This window comes from Ceratotherium simum, chromosome 10, assembly GCF_057802395.1.
Source record: "Ceratotherium simum simum isolate JZ-2026a chromosome 10, ASM5780239v1, whole genome shotgun sequence".
NCBI lineage: Eukaryota > Metazoa > Chordata > Mammalia > Perissodactyla > Rhinocerotidae > Ceratotherium > Ceratotherium simum.
The window spans coordinates 46,526,997-46,550,653 of NC_141909.1; the positions used below are offsets into that span (position 1 = coordinate 46,526,997).

A 23,657-nucleotide genomic window follows, 5' to 3' on the forward strand; every position below is an offset into this window, starting at 1 on the left:
TATAAATGGGCTCTGTACCTGCTATTGTGATACAAATTGCTTTTGTCCCTTAATGATACTCAGATATCACAAATTAGCATTAGGGGTCTAGGAGTCAGAGCTCTTGTGTTTTGGATCGACTTATTTATCCTCTATTTGGTCTTAAGTGTCTTATTTTACCTCTCTGGTCCTCAATTTTCTCATCCCTAAGATGGGACTAATACCACCGTCATAGATTTGTTTTTAGAATTAAATTGTTTATTCCATGATTAGAACATAACAGATGTTTTGAAACTGGTGGCTGCCTCTATTAGTAGCAGTGGTGGTAGTAGTAGTCATGATACCGAGCAATGGGCTTGCTCTGCTTGCCGCAATCTAAGCAAGTTAATCACAAGTTAGAGATCGAGAAACGAAGTTTAATTAGATTAGCCGGCAAATCGGAAGACAAGTGACTAATGTCTCAAAGACCCATCTTCAAAGATTACAGAATCTTGAGGCACTTATATAGGGAAAATGGGCAGTAAGGAGGGGGTCCAGGGATGTTGGTCTCCAGGTATGACGGGCTCCAGGCATCACATTGTTCCATTCTGTCGGCTGTGATGGATACCTTGTAGGTGTGTTTCTCGTCTGTGGTCAGCCTGTTCCTGGAGAGAAACGCAGAACAAAGTTTTTAATTTATCAAGCTACTGGGGAGTACATATGTAAGTTGAGGCCATAAATCAGGAGAGCATGTGAATTTTTTTGGAGTACGTGCAGAGCAGCGAGTAGTCACACGGAGGAGGGGCTGGGGCCATTTAGTGTAACAAGATGGCCTCACTTATGCTCACTTTCAATTGTTTTTTTATTTTTCTTTGTGATTTGTTTATTATTCTTACTGTTGAAATCATTATACCATAATTATAAATGTATTTCAGTAAAAATATAAATTTACTATTTGTGAGTCTACATTTCTCAGACATTCATTCGTTCACTTGGTACCTTTATGAAGTATCTGTATGTCAGGCACTATGTTAAGCCCTGGAGATGGAGCCCCAGGAGAGTCTGTCACTGTCCCATGGAACAACATAGCACACATGTAACAGAAACACACCGTGTAGTGGGAGGTGAAATGTGAAGTGGAGAACAAACCAGGGGGAGTGGAGATGGCATAACTGTTTTATGAGTCGTCAGAAGAGACTACCCTGTTAGTGAATTTTAAATCCAATAATCGTGAATTCACTTACTATAATTACAAGAGATACTACATTAGTTAGAACTGGTTTAGAAAACCTTGGCATAATAGTGCATTTTAATTCTTGATTTTGAGATAATAAAGAGACTTTTTAATAGAAGAACAAACCGTTTTGCACTTCATTATAGTGGATCTATTTCAGTTTGCATTCACTGATTTTAAATGTTAATCCTCTAATCATTTTGGGCTAAGGTTGGAATTTATTTACCAGAATTAGATAATTAGATTACCAGGATTGAAATAGATTAGTCATCTAAAGTATGATTAAAGCTTTGACTCATTTAATTAGCGTGTGGAGGATCATGACTTTTCCTAGGAGGCTTGTGAATAATTTGGCAGATGGTTAACATTGTAGAAAGTTCGAGCTGACCACTTGTCTATTGTTGCTCTGAAAGGAGAAACACATTTTAACTCTAGAATTCAGACTTTGTCATGCCAGTATATTTAGGATAATGAGTACTGAAATAGTTTCTCTGAGAAAAACAATCAAAATTCATAGGTAGGTTATTCTAGAGAGAATGTGGGGAGTTTGTGTCAGATATACTTTTATCATTTTAGCCTTAGAATTTGCTTTGAGATTCTCTTTTGTGGTTAAGCATTAATATTATTTTTTGGAAAATAGTACTGATGCCTACGGTTGATGACTTGAAAATACTTTAGAAATGTTAACCTTCAAACTAGCCTTGAAGTAGATAACCTTGGTTTTAGAATAGGAAAAAACGAGACCATCAATCAAACTAGGTTATTTCCAAGACCTTAGTAAGTTTCATTTTAGGTAGCCAAATAGTAAAACTGAATTTCTTCAGTCAGGAAAGATTATTAAAATTTTATTAAGCAAATGTATTTAGAGGGTAAAAATGCCAGACACATTTTTCTAACTTCCTAGGGCATGGATATGTGATGCAGGTTTAGACAGTAGAATCTGATGGGCAGGTCTGCTGGGGGATTCTGGGAAAGGCTTCCCTCCCTCATAAAAGGACCCAGAGCAGGAAGCCACTTTTCTCTGCCATTCGACCTGGTTGTGAAAGGGCGTGGGATGCTTGGCGCTATCATCATGGAGCTGCTGGTCTGGCCCGACGCAGTCCTGCCTCCAGACTCTTCTGTTATGTGAGGTCATGCATTTTCTTATTTAAGCTGCTTTAAGGTGGGCTTTTGCTTTGCTGCTGTAAGCATCCTAATATACCATCCAGATACACTTTGCCTATGTGGGAATCGCTTTATCTCTAATTCACTCTGGAAATTACTCTTTCCATCCAAAGAAGCATCTTAAGAGACCCTCCCCTCACCCAGTATACTCAGAGCGTAGTTGAGAGAGGTACTACAAGGCTTGTTGGCCATTCCTTGGTAAATGACTTGCCTCAGATGTTGAGCAGCAAGTTTATTGGAGAAAACTTCTTACAAAAAGAATGATACAGACTTTACTTTTGTTTGATTACTAGCTAGAGGGTATGACTATTCTGCAATTAGTGCTAAGGACCCTGGAAGGTCCTTATGGACATCATAGTCCAAATGGAAGAAAACCCACAGCGCTTGAACAATGTAAGAAGAAGAAAATTCTGGAACAGAACAGAGGATCTTTTAAGCTATCATTGCTTAAGAATTTTCCTCATTTTCTAAAGGGAAAGGAACTAGAATTTAATATACAAATCTACCATATAAATGTACTTAATTATGCCTAACCTTACTGTGAGTGTAGTTCTCGTTCTTTATTGTGGTTTAATTATTTTTAATTCTTTGCTTCCCTTAAAATTCTTAAAGCACCCCTGCAGATATCATTAAATGATGATTTTTGTAGTTAAGATTCTTGTGTTTTGAGTGGACAGACCAGGCTTAGGAGATATCCTAATAGAGTTGCTGCCTTCACCAAGTTTTCCTTTTCCTCTTTCTTTTTGGTTGAGTGTATCCTACCCATTTATCTGTGATGTTGATGTTTATTTCTTATGGATGCTTGAGTTGTATTCAGGGTGAGCCGTGTCTGGGTGTATGGTGTCTGGGTAATATGAAAGTCTCCCATGACAGGGTTAACAGAAAGCCAACCATGGATTAATTTATACACAGTAAAAGAATGTTAAAAAGGATACCTGTAGAGAGTAGGATTTAGATCAATAAGATACATTTTTCCCTCCTCTGTTGCAAAGGATTAGTGAAAATAAAATATTCACTCTATCTTACCCCTCTGTTGAGAAGAAAGAACCTTCTATTTGCTGTTCCACTTTTAGGCTTTTTTAGGGTAATCTGTGATAACACAACTAGAGAATGCAGATACTTGAGAGGCCAAAACCTATATCCTAGAAAGTGAAAGAAAACCCCTGAAGAAGGAAGAGGCTGAGAGAGAGTCAGAGGGAGTGAAGAGGAGAATCAGCAAGGCCAAATTTGAGAGAGAGGAAAGGACCTGAAAGATGTCCAGGCCTTTGTGGGGAGATAGAGTTTCAGGGAGAGAGTGAGAGAGAGAAATTGAAACAGTTTTCAGGAAAATTTCTCTTTATGCTATGTAATATAATGTAACGCCTTTGTTATGTCTCCAAGAGACATGGAGATAAGCATTGGCTCATCAGTGCTTTTGAAGTCATCTTTTTCTTTTTCTCCCAATTATTTTTTATATATTGAGATGGTGAGACTGTCCAGGCAGTTTACCTCTATACAGATTACAACCAGGCTGCTACCTCTCAATGCATAGTCTTTTTGGCTGTATCATTAGGTGTGGATAAAATGCTTTAAAAATTTCTCTTCAAAATTTATACTACTAGATTCTTATGAATTCACTAGCTTGGAATCAAAAAGTTCTCGTGGGCTCCCTGCGTGCTGTCCCCCAGCAATGTGTTATCGGAATCTGTAACACAGGTGCAAGTAGCACTCGCATTTTAGGTGGGCTGATATCTAGTAAGGAAGGCCTAATCGCACATTTCTCAGCATCTTCATTATAGCATCCATCCTTTATTTCCTATATATGTTTTAGTTTTTTCCTTTTTGATTTCTTTTTCCAGGGAATGAAGCAGAATTCCTCTTTCGTTAGTGCTCCTGGATGTTGACTAGCTTCCTTTGACTTTAGGTTTTTTTCTTTCATAGTCAGTCTGGACTGCAGTCAAGTAGTGCATTTATTAGAAAAGTTTGGGTAGCGTTTAACTTGACGACTTGAACCCTTCTCTGAGTATTTCTGTAGTTCTTGCTTGGTCTTCTTTAGTAAGAAAGTTAAATAACAGCTGTATTATAGAACATGGTTTTAAAGGCACATAGAAAGACTCGAACAAAAGCTTTTTAAATAGCAGGATGAAATGACTTTGAGTGTACGTTGAATTCCTGAGTGTAGGATTATAGATTCTCATGAATGTGTGTATGTGTATGTATATATAGTGTTTGAAAGCATTTTGAAAGGTGTTATCACGGTACCACTTGTTCTAGCTCAGGAGGCCATGATGTTCTCAAGAGTGGGGGAATGGTTTTCTGCAGTATCATCCTTCTAGGCATATCTTGATCAGAAAAGAACTGTGTTTTAAGAAAATATTAGTCATGCTCATATTTCTGTATATTTTCTCTAGGTAGAAAAATCTAGGTTTGATTTATTTTAGCATTGATTTGTTAATATTGTAATATCGGTGAGGGCTTTTTCATACCTTCCAGTGTCTGTTTTTCTTAGAGTTCAGTTTCATATGTTAATTTTGGAAAACATAGATTCAGATTCAGAACAACAAATCAAGTTGTTCTTTTTGTTTTATTTTCTCTCTTTTTGTTGTTGTTATTTAAAAGGCTTATATTTTAACTACTAGAAACTTAGATGAACAAGACATAGTTTTACACATTTTTGATAGTTAACCTGGATTATTTTGGGGCTTATATTTCAGGCTAGGGATTTGATCAAAGCACCCCTGTAACACAAAACCTTGGTAAAAATATGTAGCTAGTGCTTGGTATTAGACACTTAACTTGTTTATCAAAAATGCCCTTGTTGGGCCGGCCCGGTGGCTTAGCGGTGAAGTGCACGTGCTCTGCTGCTGGCAGCCTGGGTTCGGATCCCGGGCGCGCACCGACGCACCGCTTCTCCGGCCATGCTGAGGCCGCGTCCCACATACAGCAACTAGAAGGATGTGCAGCTATGACATACATCTATCTACTGGGGCTTTGAGGGGAAAAAAAAGTAAAGAAAGAAAATTATAAAAAAAAAAAAAAAATGCCCTTGCTTATGATACTTTGCTTGTTTGCCTCCAGGTCTCGCTTGCTGACTAGGAGAAAATTTCAGAGCTTCAGGGCAATGAACCAATTTCTTGTTAAGAGTATTTCTTAATAATCTGTCTGGCACTTTAATTTCTATTTGTGCCTATGTAAGACAGGTTTTATTTATATACAATTAAAATTATCTTCCAACAGCTCAGATTCATCCAGCTTCGTTATGAGTTGTTTCTGGGCAGCACCAGTGGTGTTTAATGTTCTCTGCTATTACTGCATTGTGTTTTTGTTTAGTCAGGAAGATGATAATGAAGAAAATAGTCATCTTTTCTTTTCTTTTTATAGGAAGAATTTATATTAGGTTCAAATTAGAATTGTACAGTATTGGTGTTTTAAAAATCTTATAGTTAAGATACCTTTTTTTTTATTATAGCACTTTTTAAAAAGACTTGTCAAATATAGAAACATTGTTATTTACTAGTTAAATTTACTAGAATTTGAGAGCCTGACACGGTCAATGATGCTTATACCAGTTGTGGCTTGAGAGGTCATCTGAGGTTGTTTTCATCTTGATTATTGAGTTGTTTCTTGGTCTAAGATATTTTGCTCTGCTCATGCTTACTTATTAGATTTTTTATGAGCATAATTAAACTTATGTCTGATAACTGCAAAAGTAGTGAAAACTTTGAAAGTGCCAGAAAGAAAAGGGATGTGATTATGATGGAGGTAAGAAAATTTGGAAAGAAGGAACAGTTCTGAAGGAATAAGTGAAAATTGAGAAAAGTGCTTTGTATGTAAAAGTGTCTTTCAGTGAATGAAGGGTGAAAGGAATTGCTGAAATGAGGCAAAAAAAGTAGCCAGGAACAATGGCTCTCATCCTTGATATCTGTTAGAATCATCTGGGGAACTTTAAAAATCTCAATGTCTGAGCCCTACCATTTAACAATTAAGTCAGCGTTCCTGCAGGTGGGGCATCAGGCATCAGTGTTTAGTAAAACTCTCTTTGTGATTTCAGTGTACAGTCAAGGATGAGAACTACTGGGCTGTACAAGGTGAACCTCATCACTCGATGTCTTTTAGTATAACATTAATTCAACAAAAGACTAGGAGTTGATAGAATTTAAAGGCTAAGCATGGTGAACATTTACTCATAAAACTGTTATTAAGCCACTGTGGGTTCAAAGCTGGTTTGCATGTGCATGAGGTCAAAATGAGTGTTCAAGTGGCATACTCTAGCTATGAAGAAATTCTCTGTGATACTTGGCCACTTGTAGAAATCATCAAAGGGAAAGGTTATCTACTGTAACAGAAGAACCTGGTCTGTTCTGGAAAAAGATGCCAATAGAACATGTATTAGCCAAGAGAAGAGTATGCCTGGTTTTAAAGCTTTGTTGGACTTGATTCACCTTCCTAGTTGGTGGCAGTAAACTTAAACCCCTCTTGATTTAGTTTGGAATTAAGAGGACATCCTTTCAGTTCTTACTTATTCCTAAATAGAATAAATTCTATACATACTTGAAAAACATTCTTAATGGGTTAATCATCTTGATGTGCAAAAGGCGTTCATTCCTAATTTCATGCTTCCCTGATTTACTACGTTTCCTAACTGGTACGATATAATGCCTTCTCCCCACCCCCAAGAAAATAAGTGTGGGTGGTATAGCTCCTTACCCTCAATGTAAAACAGAATTATTTAAAATCCTTTCGGTATCAGAAAGGGTAGATTTCCAGGGTTGATTTAGTAAACTGGGAAGTCTGTCCTTGGGATTCATTGAGGTATGAAAAGAAAATAGTCCAAAAGTATATTCAGACAATCTTATGTTTTGATTGCTCCTTGAATATTTTTACTGTTAGACTAGATTTTTTTTCGATTTTTTTTTTTTTTTTTTTTTTCCTTGGGAAAGCTATATTGCACTGTTTTGGTGAGTTAAAAATCATTTTCTGGCGTTATTTTTGTGAAGGATGACTTTGTTATACTCTCATTTAGTAGACATTTTTGTAGTTATTGAGTTGTTTTTTATTTACATTAAATCTGGAATATATCTTAGAGCATCTCTACATTTTGTAACTGAGGAAAGGCCCGGGGGGGATAAGACATCTCCCGGTGAGTCCTGGAGCTAGACCTAGAAAACAGGGTTTCTGATTTTTTAAAAACCTTTTTATTATAATAAAACAGTTGTAGAAAACACCAGAAATCAAATATGTAGCTTAATGAATTATCATAAGGAGAACACCACCCAGATCAGTACAGAGCCTTGCCAGCCACCCTAGAATGCCTCCATCTACACTGTCTCAGTCTCAGACCTCCCTTTTTTCCCTAAAAGTAACCACTACCTTGACTTTTATAGGAATCACTTCCTTGAGTTTCTTTATAGTTTTATCACCCAAAATACATCACCAGACACGATAGTTGATTCTTGCTTATATTTAAAAAATTGGAATATCTTTAAACGTTTATTAATCTTCGGGTTCCTCATCCATCCCTTTATTTTACCTGGGCCAGTCTCGATATTGTTGATAGCACACTCATGGTCAAGTTATCATGTTTCTCTTTCCTTTGTATTTCCTGCCAAGTGGCATCTAGATCCAGAGGCTTGATCAGACTCACGTTTGATCCCTTTGGCAAGACCATAGTAAGTATTATGTTCTGTTATTAGGAGGTACTTCATGTCTGGTTTCTAATTAAAGTTCTATAATTTCATTTTCATTAACTAGTTGGAATACATTTATAGAGAGACATTTCCTCTCAAATACTGATTGCCTTGTGATATAGGAAATTGAGGATAAATGCTTGATTCCTTATTTGCCAGGGTTCAAGGTAGTGACCTGGTTCCCTATCAACCTCTGAAGGTGTCCAATTATTTTTAATATCATTAGAAATTTGTGCATCACAGTAATTACTCTTAGTGAAGCTCAAATTGTCCCATCTTTGACCAGTGGGACCTAGTCCAGTTGGCTCCTAGTCATTTTGGCATGACCCTAGTAGTTTTGGATTGTTTCATGCCTACCTGGTAAGATAACATGACCCAGGCTGCTCTTTTTTCCTACACTAGACCTGCAATAGGTCATTTCCTTTAGTGGGAAATGGTATTTCAAGAACCGTGCCGGGGGTCAAGAATGCTTATTGCTAGTGGGTTAATCACTGTTTGTAGCCCTTTTCAGTGGAGGCAAGAGCAAAAGAAAAAAAGTGTGTGTGTATATTTAAAACATTTCTTTTGCATGTGCTGTGCTCGTCGCTTACTGTTGTTTTTGTTGTTGTACTATATCTACATTGAGCATATACTTCTATCTGTGCCTCATTTAGCCTTTATGTCTATGGATAACTGTTTAGCCCCCATTTAATCTTACTTCTATTTTTCTAACTGTATTTTAATGCTCGCTATCTGTCCTTGTGTCGATATTTCTCTAGTCATTTTGTCTGGGTTGTTCTTAAGTAGATTCCTCTGAAGGGCTCATGGAAACAATATTCCCTGAATTTTGCATGTTGATAACAGTATATGCCGTTTATTGTTCAGTCAGTTTTACTGGATATAAACTCTTTGGTTCACATGCTTTTTTCCTTTAGGATCTTAAATATGTCATTTTTTTTCCCTAGCATAAAGCATGACAGCATTGCTGTCAAAAGGTCTGCTGATAGCTAATTTTTATTCCTTATAGGTTACTGGCTCTTTTTATCTAGATGTCTGAGTTGGGATTATAAAATATTCACTACACTCGTTCATTATGTACTTGCTTTGGTTTTCTTCTTCAGGGATCCTATTATCTGTATGTTGGATTTTTGTATATCTTCAATATGCCACTTTTGCCCAAATCCTTTTTATCTTATTCTTCATTTCTTTTTGATTTTTAAAATTTTATTTTATTTCATCTCTGAGTCTGTTATTATGTTTTTTGTTATATTCCTCCTAGGTTAGTGTTCTAGAAACTGTTCTAAATCTGAAATGATTTTTTTATTTAATTTCCTTTTTTTCCTCCTGAGTTCTCTCACCTCATTTGAGTTTTTCCAATTCTGCTTTAAGTATTTTTTTGTCATGACGTATATTCTCTTAATGTCTCTTAGCTCTTTTTGAAATTGTAAGTGACAGTTGACCTGTGTTATGGGTTTGTTTTTGTGGTGTCTTTTCATCCTCTGTAGGAATGGTCTGCTCAATCTTGATTTCACTCTCAGCGCATCCTCCTCAGGGTGTGTCCATGTCCTGGGAGGGAGCCCTGGCAGCTCAGTGTTGGGGTTCATAGGACATAGACTGCTCCAGTATCTCCAGATCTTTCCTGCCTCTTGCACTCGCTCACAATTGCAGTAGGCCACCTAGTTTCAGCCGCTGTTCTCAAATTGACCTACTTTGATCTCTAACGAATACGTTTGGGCTATTTGGGGTTTCTCCTGTTTTCATGTTCATTAGACACCTTGTTGCTTTCTCTTCATATTTCAATAGTCTAAAGCCAAAATAAGTACAGGCGTTGATACTGTATGCAGATCTTGTGGCTGTTAGTGGTTTGTCTCCAACTCCTTGTATTTTGAGGATCATGGAGACACCTTGTTGCTCAATATTGTTGGGTTTTTGGTTTTGCTATTTGTTGTTTTGTTTGTTTTTCTGTGAGGATCCAGGGAGTTTCAAAAACTGTACTGCTGCTGCCAACTGCCCAGATCCACTTCTGATTTTGCATTTCACATTTTTATTTTATGCCAATTTACGTCTTTGGTTAAAAAGCAATTCTGGATTATTAGCATTCTTCCTGTCGCTTGCCTCCAACCCCCTCCTTGACTTTCAGGGGAGAAAATGATATATTAAGTAATGACATTTTTCTATGTAGCTTTAACTGATAGCTTTAAGTTTTGCTATTTATTTCACCTGTAAACTTTCATCAAACCTCTTAATGGTCCATGACCTACAAATAGATTTAAATAAAACACTAGTTTTAGTCTTAATTTCTATATCGTTTGTGCAGTGTATCATCTTCTCATATAATTTCAATAAGTTATGCAGAATGTATCCTTTTTTATATCCCATTGATAGTTGGAAAATTCAGACTGTCCTTCAGTATTTTACCCCACCCCTGGAAAAATAGGTCTCATCTGCTTGTGTGTGTCTATAAATTAGTGAGTGTGTTAAATCTATCGCAGCATGAAATCACTTCAAGCTCTGTGAAAGACTATCTTAAAGAATTTAAATTGATTGCAGATGTTGGTGCAATTAAACAGGCCTGATGAGCTCAGAATCATGTTTCTCAGATTTGAATATGAATGCATTTTAAAAAATTATAGTGATGTACTCCATGTAAATGGAGTTCATAGGCATCTGAGAGTTTCTGTCACCTTGTGTTTTAAAATGATTTAGCAACGTGAAAAGTGATGTGTGACCCCCTTATGCAGATACCTGTGTTAAACTTTGAATGAAAATGTGTTAGTCATCTTAAATATGTAGTTTGTGCCATCCTTAACCAACTGGAATTGACTTTGAATGATTATTTCCTTCATTATTTCATTTGTCTACCAATTTGTCTATCTTTTGTGCCTATAATTCACTTAAAAATTATTCTAGAGACAGAGAGGAAGTATAATGTTGTTTCATCCCCATTTTTTAAGAAGAAAAAAATAAGTAAAACAAGTCAAATGAGTTGGCTTAGATAATAAAAGCAAAGGACCTTTCTTTCCCTGAGGTCAGACCTTTTGACTCATAGAACTCTACCTACCTGTACTTGTTTTGGCTTTAAACTGCTGAAATATGAAAGAATGTTTTTCTATTTATTATTTTAAAATATAACCTACTGGGTTGCAAATTAGAAAGTGAATTCTGAAACAAGACTATAACAAGATTAAGTAGAGTGTATGGTGTGTTCATTTTCAATTTATTTCAAATTGATCCGTGCACATTAAGTAATTAAACTCATCAATTTCTGTAACACATTGTAAAATGTTATGGACATTAAGACTTTCTTATATATATATATATATATAGTGGTAAAATGCAAAAATGGTGAGTAATTGTATTTAGATACTATTTTTAAATACTAAGAAAATTACTGAAATGTTACTTGAAGTATAGTAACATTAATGATTTGAAATAAGAACAAAGAATACCTTATTTTTTATAGATGGTGTGAATTAACACTCTGTTCTACAATATTTTATGAAAGCTTATTTTACTCATCACGGCAGACTATGCTTTGTTTTTCGAAGTTGAGAATCCAGCTTTGTTACTTCTAGCTTTGTGATTTCAGAAAATCATTCTCTCTCTCTCAGACTTAGTTTAATAAATAATAAAATTTAGGAGTTTTGTATGGGAATGTCTGGGATGGGAAGTAGGGCAATGATTCAAGTCTCGTAAGTTATCTTGATATCTTAAGTCTTTTCAGTTCAAGTCTTCTTATCAAAGTTTAAAGAACAGTATAAAATGGGACTGGGTGAATGAATGGTACAGCTGAGGAATTCTTAAATCTGATTCATACTGGAATAAAAAGTTGAGTAAAAAAATTACTAAAGCTGGACACCATAAAATATATATATAGTATTTTTTTCTACTTAAAACATAAAAATACATATTCACACACCAATCTTAGGATATAGAACCAAAGCCCTTTTCTTGGAGTCAGAGTGGCTCCCACTTTGGTTTTTCCTACGTAGGACATATCCATGAAGCATTATCTGTGACTGCCATTCATATATTTTAATTTCACCAAGAATTTACACTTGTAAAGCACTCTAAGTTCAGATTTATAAAAGATTTGTATGATTTTAACAGTGTAATCTTTTCATTTATCTTGCCCATACTTAATTTGAAAAAATTTTTTTAAGCAACTCACCTTAATCTTTTCTAAGCATTAATTTATCAGAGAAACAACTCTGTTTTTTCATTCTCATATGATTGTATTAACAATAACAGATATTATCACAGTTCATAAACAGTTTGGGGTGCAAAGAATCAACTCTTGGTATTCACAGAATTCAATTCATAAGAGTAACTATGTGTAGCCTACAACATGCTTTGGGCTTCACTACAGTCATGTGTTGCTTAACGACAGGGATACGTTCTGAGAAGTGCATCGTTAGGTGATTTTGTCATTGTGCGAATATCATAGAGTGTACTTACACAAACCTAGATGGTGTAGCCTACTACACACCTAGGCTTTACGATAGTAATTTTACTCTTATGGGACCACCATTGTTTATGTGGTTCATTGTTGACTGAAACATTTTTATGTGGCACATGACTGTATATGTTACAGAATAATGGAAAGCCTGATCTTGGATGTCTATTTCCAGCACTTGAAAGAAGTCTTACTTTGGTGAACTTTATTATTTTCTTCCCTTTCTGCAATGGGGCCACAAAAATACAATTTTCTGTAACTTGTTGTATTTTTTCCCTTGCTTAATTGTAACTACTCTCTGTTAGAAATGACTAACTCAACTCAAACTGACTCAAAGAAAAACAGGAACATATTGGCTCGTGCATCTGAGTAGCCCTGGGTGTATTGACTTCAGGCAGCCCTAGATCTAGGTTCTCAGATGAGTTAAGGACCCAGTCTTCATATATCTCTTAGCACTGCTTAACTGTGTCTTGGCTTCATTCATGCAGGTTCTTTCCTAGTATATCTAGATGGTTACCAGAAGCTTCTGGCTTATTTCCTATATTTTAGGTCAGTATTATTCAAAAATTTTAGATCACTCACCCCTTCAATTTAAAAAAGGCAATCATGTATGCCACTAAGCCAATAAATGTTTATCATAAGCATGTCCATGGTGCTAGTACCTCATATTTGTTATATTCACTTAATGTCTAACAGATTAATGTATTAATATTTTATTTCTAATATATGAATCAGCAATATCAATAAGGTACAAATTAAAGTATTAATATTTCACTTGAAAATTTTGCCTCATATTCACAAATGAAGTTGGTTTGGTTTCTCATTTTTGTTTTGATTTTATCACATTTTAGCTATGCTAGATTCATGACATAAAATTGATAAACATGCCTTCATTTTTCTACTCAAATATTTTTACACAATGAACAAATTACATGCTGACTTGTTATTTTCAAGAACTATAAAACTTTCTGGGCTTGGTGTCTTTTTTAAAATAAATTTTTAACTTTAAAATTTCTTTTTTTAGTTTTCTTCTAAAAATTATACTCCTGCCTCCCAATCTTAAATGTCCTTCATATTTTAAATTACCCATTCTATTCTATGTCTTATAACTGAATCTATCATACTCATTCAGGGGTGTTCTGGGAGCACACACAAATTTGCAGTAACCATTGCAGTTCCCCAAAGTTCATGTTGACTTCCGTCTTGCCTACTTCAACCCTTTCTTGTTCTTGCCTGTGCTTGTTCTTCTATTCTTGTACCACTAACCAGCTCTCATCCTCCATTTAACCACATTTAGTTTGAATTTGCTGTTTTGACCTCAGCATTGCCACCCTCTTTGCCTGTTGGGTTAGTGCTCAAGGGCCCTGAATAAGATATGGTGTGTGCTAGCTCTGCCTTTATGTGTTGCACTTGGAGGAAAAAGGCATAAAGACATGCATGGAGATCATGTGTCATCTGGATAAGATAGATCCCCTTGAGACAATATTGTCTTTGTGATTCATGATTATCCACTTGTGATAGGGATCTTGAAGGCTCATAACCTGGATTGGTCAACATGCTAAGAATCGGTGTGCATTTCATGAGCAGGTATACAATCTAAGCTAATAGGGACTAACGTATAAAATTCCAAATTTGCTTTAATAATTCACCATCAGAAATATTATTAAGGAAAAAATTCTTGTTTTCTCTTCTCTCTTTGTAGGCTAGTCTATATAGGCAGCCATATGATAGAGAGTTGCTTACTTGGTTTGTTGGACGATCCACTATGAAGATAATGGGATGTGTGCCCATAGCATCATATGCTTTTCCTATCTTTACTGTCCTAATACTTCATGTAGTTATCCATTGAATTAATGTGATAGACTGGAAGCTCCAGGAAGATAGGGAATATCTAATGCAGCATGAACTAGACACTTATGTTAATATGTCTGGCACCCCCTTTCCTGGGGAGTCTCAATGGGCCTCTGCAGAACTTTGAGTCTCTGGACATGTCTGCAGGTAGCCATGCAGGCTACTTCCTCTTAGAACACATGCTCACTACTGTTAGAGTATCCTGAAATTGTGGAGGTCGTACTTTCTATGGAATTAAATTCATTTTTTCTTGAGGGTACATTTGATTGTGGTGCACATGTGTCATCTCTTGGACCATTTTTATAGGAAGCTCAGTTATATTTTGCTTTTTTCCCAAGTTAATTGTAATTTAAGATTGGGGGGTATTTTACAGTTGACAAAATGTATCTCCCCTGAGGTTCACTTCTTGCCTGGTTACCTTTTAGAGGAGAATGTGACAGGAATGGTGGTCTCATTTTCTCACTAAGTATTTTGATTTTATAGCTCATGATCTTGATACATTTCCTCTTGTCATTTTTGAGAGTTTTCTTAGGACACAAAGGCTGTTTAGATAATCAAAATGATTAGAAATTCTAAGATCAACTTGTTTAGTAATCAAGTAACATTCCAAGTGTCATTCATTTATTCAGATGCTCAAATTTAAAATTATTAAAATCAAAGATACAACTTAAAAAGATAGAGTATCACTTAATGAGGTGGTCTACAACCAATATGGAATAATTTCTTACTATCTTATTGCTTTGTCTGTTCTTCAGTGAAAAAGGTATATGATGTCTAAATACTTTTCACATTAAAAGTTCTATAGGAGGAATGCTTTTCTTGTGAGATGATCAGAATTCAACTATCATCTTAATGCAAAATAAAAATGAATAGAATAGCTTTAAGTAATTATTTACTTTTATATAATGCTTATTTAAAACCAATAACCAAATACAAGTTGAGAATGTGACTAATGGGAGGTGCACTCAATAAAAGAATTTAAAATATAGCAAATTTAATAATCTTTTTTTATTATTTCAAAAATAATGCAGTTATAGAAACTTTAGAAAGTATAAGACATAAAGAAGGAAATAAAAAAATCCTACCAACCCAAGATGAGGCATTCAGCTAAAATATTAAGACTATTTTGCTTTTAAAAAAGCCTAAAAAGAAATTATTATAACAGTAAAACGGTTTATACAGCAGAAATATTAAATGTGACTTTTCCCATTGTGTCAGAGTTTTGGCAGAAGTCCAAAGGCTAAGGATAGCAGGTGCCAGAACAATGCGACCGTGAAAAGAGATTGTGAAACTGATTGTGCTACCGTTAGCTTGTCATTCACTTCCAGGCTATATAAGAAAAGGTTTACAAATATTTAAAAAATGAAAGATCAATAGAGAGGCTTTCTTTGGAGAGATGTCAGAGTGCTATGGCATTCTCTTTGACCCCTTTTGAGGGCGTAGAAGCGAATGAGTGGACATTGGAGAGAACCACTCAGAGGTTGACTGGATCTCTTCCAATTTGGGGAAATGGGGTTTGGAAACTGACTTAATATGCAAATGGTAGGCTCTAAAGGCAAGAGGCTATGTGAGCTGCTTTGGTGGCAGAGCAAGCAGACAGTATTAGACTTACTGTTGGAACAAGCTGGACCTGCATCAAAACATTGACTGGATGTGGACCTCTCAGAAGGGAGTTGACTTTTATTTGTCGTGGAAGGAGTGTTGTCTAAGGGAACCACCTGCACGTGTAATGACCCCAACAGAGTCTATGTGGGGTAGACTGCTAAGTCTCAGCAAAGTTGTGTCTGAGTAACCTGTATAAGCATCCCACAGAAGAAGAAGGCAGCATCTGCACGTCCAGAGAACGGTGGCCCCAGAATACAACAGTCATGCCTGATTATGGCAGTTTTCAGTATGTTACCTTTATTTCTTCCCCATTCTCTTCAGCCCTAAAGGTGCTGGAGGAAACCTGATGAGTAGGGATGATGGAGTTGAAGAACTAGGTGAGAAAATAGTGAAGATACACAGCTCTGCTCAACACTATAGATTTCCTAGTCTGAGTGAGGGCTACTCTAAGGAAAGGGAGGAACTTTAAGAGTGAAGTTTAGTGTTAGACCTGTCTTTTCAGCAAGAAAAACTCACTCTTCCTTACCAGTCTGGATAAGTGATATGAAATGCAGAATGTCATTCTGAGGTGACATTACTAAAAATAATCTTGAAGTGAGAGAGTGATGTTTTTAAGCAAATTTAATTCCAGAAATTGTAGAGGAAAAGATGGGTAAATTTGTTAATATAACAACTAAAAACTTCTATATGGGCTGGGATAGGGAAAGGGAGGGAGTAAACATAAAGTTAGAAGAAGTAAAAAACTGGAAGAAAATACTCTGAATGTGTAAAGAACACCTACACATCATTAGGAAAAAGATGAATAATCCAATAGGAAAAATTTCACTTAATATGAATAGGCAATTTTCACAAGAAGGTATGGAGAGCATTTTTTATCTGTCAGAACAGAAAAGCTAAAAAAGACTACTGACAGTGTTTGGTGAAGGTGTAGCAATGTAACCCTTTTGGAGTATAATTTGGCAACATCTATCAAAATAAAAAACTTGTATACCCTATTGATCTAACAATTCCACTATTTTGAATCTTTTTATAATAATAGCTTGAAAGTATAAAGATGTACATATAAAGTCGTTACTTGCAGCACTGTAAAATGTCAAGAAATTTAAAACAACTAAAATATCCATCAATAGAGAAACATGATTAATTTATAGCACATTTATGTGGTGGTGGATAATAAAGCCATTAAAATTAGTGGGTTAGACATGACTTGGAAAATTAGCTGATATTAAAAAAAGATATAGAAGCATATGGATGGTACAAACCAATTTGTTTAAAGAAAGTTGGTGTGTGCATACATACATGTATATCTGAATGAGTAGGTGTCTGTGTGTTATCTACCCATTTAAAGGAAAACTCTTGGTGGATTCTCCCTATACATGTACAAACATTCCCAGTGGTCATCTCTGGCTAGTATTGGAGAACTGAAGCAAAAACTTCCATTTCCTTGTGTACTTAAAAAGGAGTAGTGGAATTATGGGTGACTTCTAGTTTTTGGTGCTTTTGTGTATTTCTCAGGATAAACAATTTTTTTTTTGACAAAAAACAAAGAGGACATTGTAGGGTGAAGAGCTAGGGGACGAGGTAGGGCAACCATCTACCGGATTCTGTCAGACTTGTGGATGTGGCAAGATGTGAACAGTGAGCATCAATGCCTGCTCCTTGATCTCAGGCTACAGTAATCCATTCTTCTATGTGCAAGAAACTTGAGGAGGCTAATGTGAACAAGGTCTGTAGTACTTCAAGGAGCTCACGGTTTAGCAGGGACAAAGTATATAAGCAGGTGAGAATACAATGGGCTATGTGGGCCCTAAGTATATGGTAAAGGGCTGGATTATTGCCAGCAGCACAGTGTTGAGAATGCGTCATACTCTGTTTTAGGGAGTTAATGGGTGAGACCCTGGACTCTCATCAGTGTCTAACTGGGAACTTAAGCAGTGCAACAGGCTACTCCTACTTTATCCAAGTTTTCAGCACTGGTACCAGAAAATGTCTTTTTAGAATAATGTTTTCTTAGCAGAAACAAAATCTGATGTTGTTCCTAACAGAGAATACCATTTTTGTCTTGTTTACCAAGTCATTTTGCCACGGTGCAGATGGCCTGATAACATGGACCACATTTCAATTAGAAAAATAAAAACAAATCAGCAGAGCTAATGGTATGTTGTGTGCAAAGCTTTTAAATGTAACTTGGAATAGCACACAGATTCATTTTACAGTCTTGTAGTAAATTGGCACTCATTTAATAATCACTTTTATTTACAGAATTTAGGTTTTGGAAACATCTGGATAAATCTATGAATAATTTAAATGTTCAGTATGTGATCGTTGCCAAATAGTGTTTATTAAGCATATATCTATGTGTGGCAATGCTGGATGCTATAAATACCAAAATAAATGAAAAATATTGGAAACCTGGGGGCTTGGCTCATACTACATTAAAGTATGTGAAAAGTATTCTATTTGAAGTATTTCATGTGATTTTTCTGTCTGTCTTTGAATTTATTTAGTATTACTTAAACTGATTTTTCAATCTGAAAAATTAGGGGACTAGATTTGATAACATCTAAGTTACTTTCCATTTCTGAAAATTCTTTGATTCCTGCCTTTACCAAGAAATATCACTCAATTATAATCCCTGGTTTCAAAGCCATTTAATTGAAAACTTGATGTTTTCATTTTAATATATGTTTTCAAAAGTAATGTATAGTCATTGTAGAAAATACATATAGAACAAAAAGAAGAAAATGAAAACCATCTATAATTTCTTCACTAGAGAAGCAACATTTGTTAACATTTTTGGTTACTTTTTATCAGTTCTGGAAAATGAGGTTGAGAATACCAACCTCCAAAGATGGTTGTAGAGAGTAAATGAAATACTACATGTTATTACTGCCTGTGTGGTGTCTGGCATATATGTTAGGTAAAGCATCTAGCGGTATTAATGAAAGGTGCCTTCTTTAGTTATTTTTAAAGTGTCAGCCTTATTTCTATTGTTTTTCTTTTTTATTTCAGTAGCGTACTGATTGTGTTCCAACTCCTTTTATTCTGAGGCTTGTTAGAGACCTTTAGTAACTATAACTTACAGTAAGTAGTATAAGGTACTCTTTGTAAAGGATACATTTGTCATCTAGATTTTTTTTTATATTATCCAATTCTCCATTTCAGAAAAAATTTTAATGTTTGTATATATAAAAGTTAAGTCTGATAGAATACTTGTAGAGAACTGCAAGGAGTATACATTTTCTCCTGAAATTTATGACATTGGTCATGGGTGCCAGAAATTCGTCATGGCATGACAGAGATTAGTTTTCATGTTCATTGGTACAAAGATGTGGTTGAAACTTATCAATGAAGTTAACTTGGCAAGAAGAGAGGAACAGTGGAGCCATAGTAAAGCTATGTTAAGTGGATAGAAGAGGAGAAACCCAGGAAAGGATTCTGAGAAGTTGCTACAGCTGTATCTACATCTATAGATGTGATATAGAGAGGCAGAGAAGAATTAGATGGCATAGTTTAGGGATAGGAGGGTTCAACTGGAAACATACAACAGTGTTTTGCTTCAGGGAGATTGGCGAATGGGCAGTGAGATGAGACATGAGGATTAGGAATTCCTTGATGGTCATTTGTAAGAGGAACTCTGGAAGTGGGCTGGTGGGGAAGGTAACCAAATCGATGAAGGCTTAAGAAGTGAATGTATAGTGAAGGAGGGGGATAGTGAATATACACTACACTTGTCAGTTTTCTGGTAGTGATAGAAAGGAAAGAAATGAATTATTAGTCTGAGAGGAAGCAGAATTGAAGAAGTTTTGGGTGAGAGGATGGGTCTGGTTGAAAGGTTATCGTGTAAATCAATCTTTTTTTCTCTTCTAAATTTTAAGAGGAAAAATGGTGGAATTATATAGAAATAAAGCCTCTACGGATCTGGGTTTTAAAATGAGAACAAGTATAAAATTGTAAGTACTTTCTAAAATTAAGTATTAGCAATCATATCCATAACTTTCTACCCCAGTATCTGGAAGTGAAGCTTACCTCACTTATAGTACAAAAAGATAGAAATTCAAAGGATAAAAATTGTGTGAAATTGTGTGTTAAGAAAACAGCGCATTTGTCAAATGGAAACTCTAAGTGTATTGTTACCGTAGTTCTTAGGAGTAATTTAAATAATAATGTCAATTATACTTAAATTTCAAAAGCTTTAGCTATTGTATATTAAGGAATAATTAGATTTCATTTTCCTTAAAACATGTAGTAATATTTTCTTTGTATAAACATGTGGAGACTTAGGAACACTGACATGGGTAGTGAGAATGGGAAATAATTTATTTTTAAGTACTTTACTGGCATAAAAACCATAAGATTAGCAAGTCAGTTAGGTAAGTACTTTGCAGTATTAGTCAAATCTCTTTTAGTTGTCGGTGATAGAAGCCCAGCTTGAACTAACTTGAGCACAAAAGGCAGTTTATTGACTCTTCTACCTGGAATAGAAGGGATGACTAGAATGGAGGTCTAATGCCAGGACTTTCTCCCTTCTCTTCCCTTGGCCCCTGAACATTGGTATTGTCTTCTCTGACTACAGGACAACTTTCTCCCAGAAATGGAAATCTTGAAACTGTAAAAGAAAACATAGACATAATCAACTGTTAAAAAAAAGAAGCTAAAACGGTTTGTATAGCAAACTAAGCATAGGCAAAAGACAATAGATGTGGTAAAAATATTTCTAATGATTTTGACAAAGGGCTGATACCTATATGCTACAATGAACTTTCATGAATTGACTAAAAAAGAAGAAATGCAATAGAAAAATGGGCTAAAGATCTGAAAAGACAATCCAAGAAGAACAAATTCAAAAAGATAAATACATATGTCAAGATTTGTAGTTATGGATATTCAAATTAAAGTAAGTTTATACCCACTAGATATTTTTAATCTTCTAGTGGAGATGAAAGAGAAAAGTACCTTCATATCTTGCTGGTGGAGATGTAAAATGATGTAGCATTTTTGGAAAGCTATCTGAAATGTCTGTGACCAAGGAAAATATACATGCTCTTTGACTTAGGACTTCTACTCCTGGGACTCTATGCCAGAGAAATGAAAGCACCAATAGATGAAGACATATGCTCAAAGATGTGTTTCCTTCATTATTATTTACTATGTTGAAACCCTGAAAAGAAAAGGCAATGGCTGGATAAATTATGGTTATTCATACCATGGAGTATTATGCCAATATTAAGAAAAGTGACTTAGAGTTACACTAGATAATTTGAGAAACTTCCCTGAGGTGTAAATCAGAGAAAAACAAGATGCAGAAAACTGTATAAGATGATACCATGATACCAACAAACTTTCTACCTGTAGGATTGTGTGTGTGTGTGTATATATACAAACATAGGATTATGTGAACACAGGTTAAAATATGGAAGGGTATATGCCAGGGTTTATGTGAATTACCTTACGATGGGAAGGAGGATAGAGCAGCTAGGTAAAAAAATTTCACTTCTATGGGTTTATGAAAATTCATAAATAGACATATAGACACACACAAATGAATAAAGAAATTAAGAGTTTGAAAATTAAGACAACTATATCAGAAGGGCAGTCAGGTTTGGTTACACTCAGAAATTATTACTAAAGGATTATAGAACATCATATTTTAGATTCCGTGGCTCTAACTAAAGAAATTGAGAAACATTGAAGACCCTACCCTTGGGTATAAATTGAAGATGGCAAATAGAATTACCATGAAGGAAATAAACTTGAGGTAATGACACATCTTAATTACTCTTGTATCTCCTCATCCTATCAAGGGGTCAGCTATCTATCTGTATCTGGCCTTTAATAAATGTTGGTTGAATAAAGAGATGTATATGCCTATTTATCTAATATATATACACACACATATCAGGCCTTATATATATATATATATATATATGTATGTATATATATTATATATATATGTATTGCACTTGATAAATATTGCTTGAATAAATGTATTGGAAGATGTAAATTGAAAGAGAATCAGACTTACAGCAAGAAAATAGTTTTTTAAATGTAATTTAGAATACTGATTACATACATGTAATAAGCGTATAACTTAGGGAAGATCTTTATTGTCACTTTGATACATTTAGGTTAACTTGTTACTTATATTGAGATAGTTATGAAATGAGATGGGTGATTGATCAATCTCAAATGAATATAAACTGTTGCCAACTGAAGATGAAAGAAGTATCAGTTTGTCTTAGATTTTAAGCAACTTGAAATTCATATGGCGTTGTGCCATTCTGGTTTTCACAAAAACTAATTTCACTGAAGGCAGGGGTTGTGTAATTTTTATCATGCCTCCATCTCAACCTGGAACGTAGCATATGCACAATAACTTACTGATGAATAAATCGATGATTTATAACTACAGTATGTCAAACACAAATTAGTCTAGCACAATATATTTTTCAGTGGTGTTCTAGAGCCAGTTTCTCTGTTCATTGACATTGCATTGGTTGCTGGTTATTGGCCATCTGGGAGTAGATTGGCAAGCACTACCAATAAGTTGTTGTTTTTCTTTTCCTGAGAGACGGTTGTTAAACACTTACCAGCAACACCACTGTATTTAATTATGAATCATGACTTGCGATATGGTGACTGTAAAAATGGGAAAGTGGATTATACATTCCAGAATTTAATTGATTTAATGATTTAATCAAGAATTGGTCAAGTGTAACACATTTATAACATATAAGAATGTTTGCTTTTCTTACATTTAAAATTTTATAGTTTTTGTTTTATGCGTTCTTATTAAAAAAAATTCAAGTGTGAATTACTCCATTTCCATTATTAGATTTGGGGGTGTTAGTGCTTCAGGGATAACCCAGTTTACTTTTATGCTCAATAATGGCTTATTGCTTATGATATATATCAATGTATGGAAATGGCACTTAAAGTTGTATTTCTGTAAATTTATACTATCTACTTGAATTGTTTTAGCTTATTTATAAAGAAATATGTTTTATTATGTTGTATATTATTTTGCTACTTAACAATTTGTAGGGAATGTGTAAATTTCTGCAGATCATCATTAGATTTATTAATCATTCTGAAACACGTCATTCAAAACAGTGATTAAATAATGCCTTTTCAGGACCACTGTATTTTCTCCTTGGTTTTCTGTTGACAAATCAAATACATAATTACCCTTTCCCCCACTTCCTATACCCGAATTTGTGCAGTTCTTTATGGAGCACCCCTTTTTGTTGCTCAGAGCTGTGATGAGTGGACTTTTCCTTCCTCTTGAGTTAGCAGTGATGACAGTAGTAGTTAATGACAGAGGCTGGGAAGATAGCCTATTTATAAACTACTGTGGGAATTTATGAAAATTGTTGTTTAAGATCAAATGCAGAGATGAAAAATATGTTGATGGATTGACACAGGGCAAGTCTCCAAGTCATGATCTTTACTTTGAGTCATTATAATAGCAGTGTCATTGTAATAGCACTTAGATTAGTAGAAATGTTTAATCTCTCATTCATTCATTCATGTTTTTCTTTAAAGAAATATTGGTGTGTGCTGTGCAGTGTTCTAGGCAGTAGAGATATTGTGAGGAACAAAGATGACCATGTCCCTGCTCTCTACATTTTAGTAGAGGAGACAGTCAATAAATATGTAATATAAGGTCAGGTCTGGGAACATAAGGAATTTGTATTAGTTATTTTTTACTGTAAATACTTTTGTTCAAATTCTTCCATAGTGC

The 23,657-nt window shown here is 35.1% G+C and overlaps 1 protein-coding gene across 2 annotated transcripts in view; it reads left to right on the plus strand.

Annotated features, from left to right (window-relative positions):
* DIAPH3 (diaphanous related formin 3) overlaps nt 1-23,657 on the plus strand; it is a 480,740-nt gene that overhangs the window by 73,167 nt on the left and 383,916 nt on the right. The window lies entirely within an intron of this gene.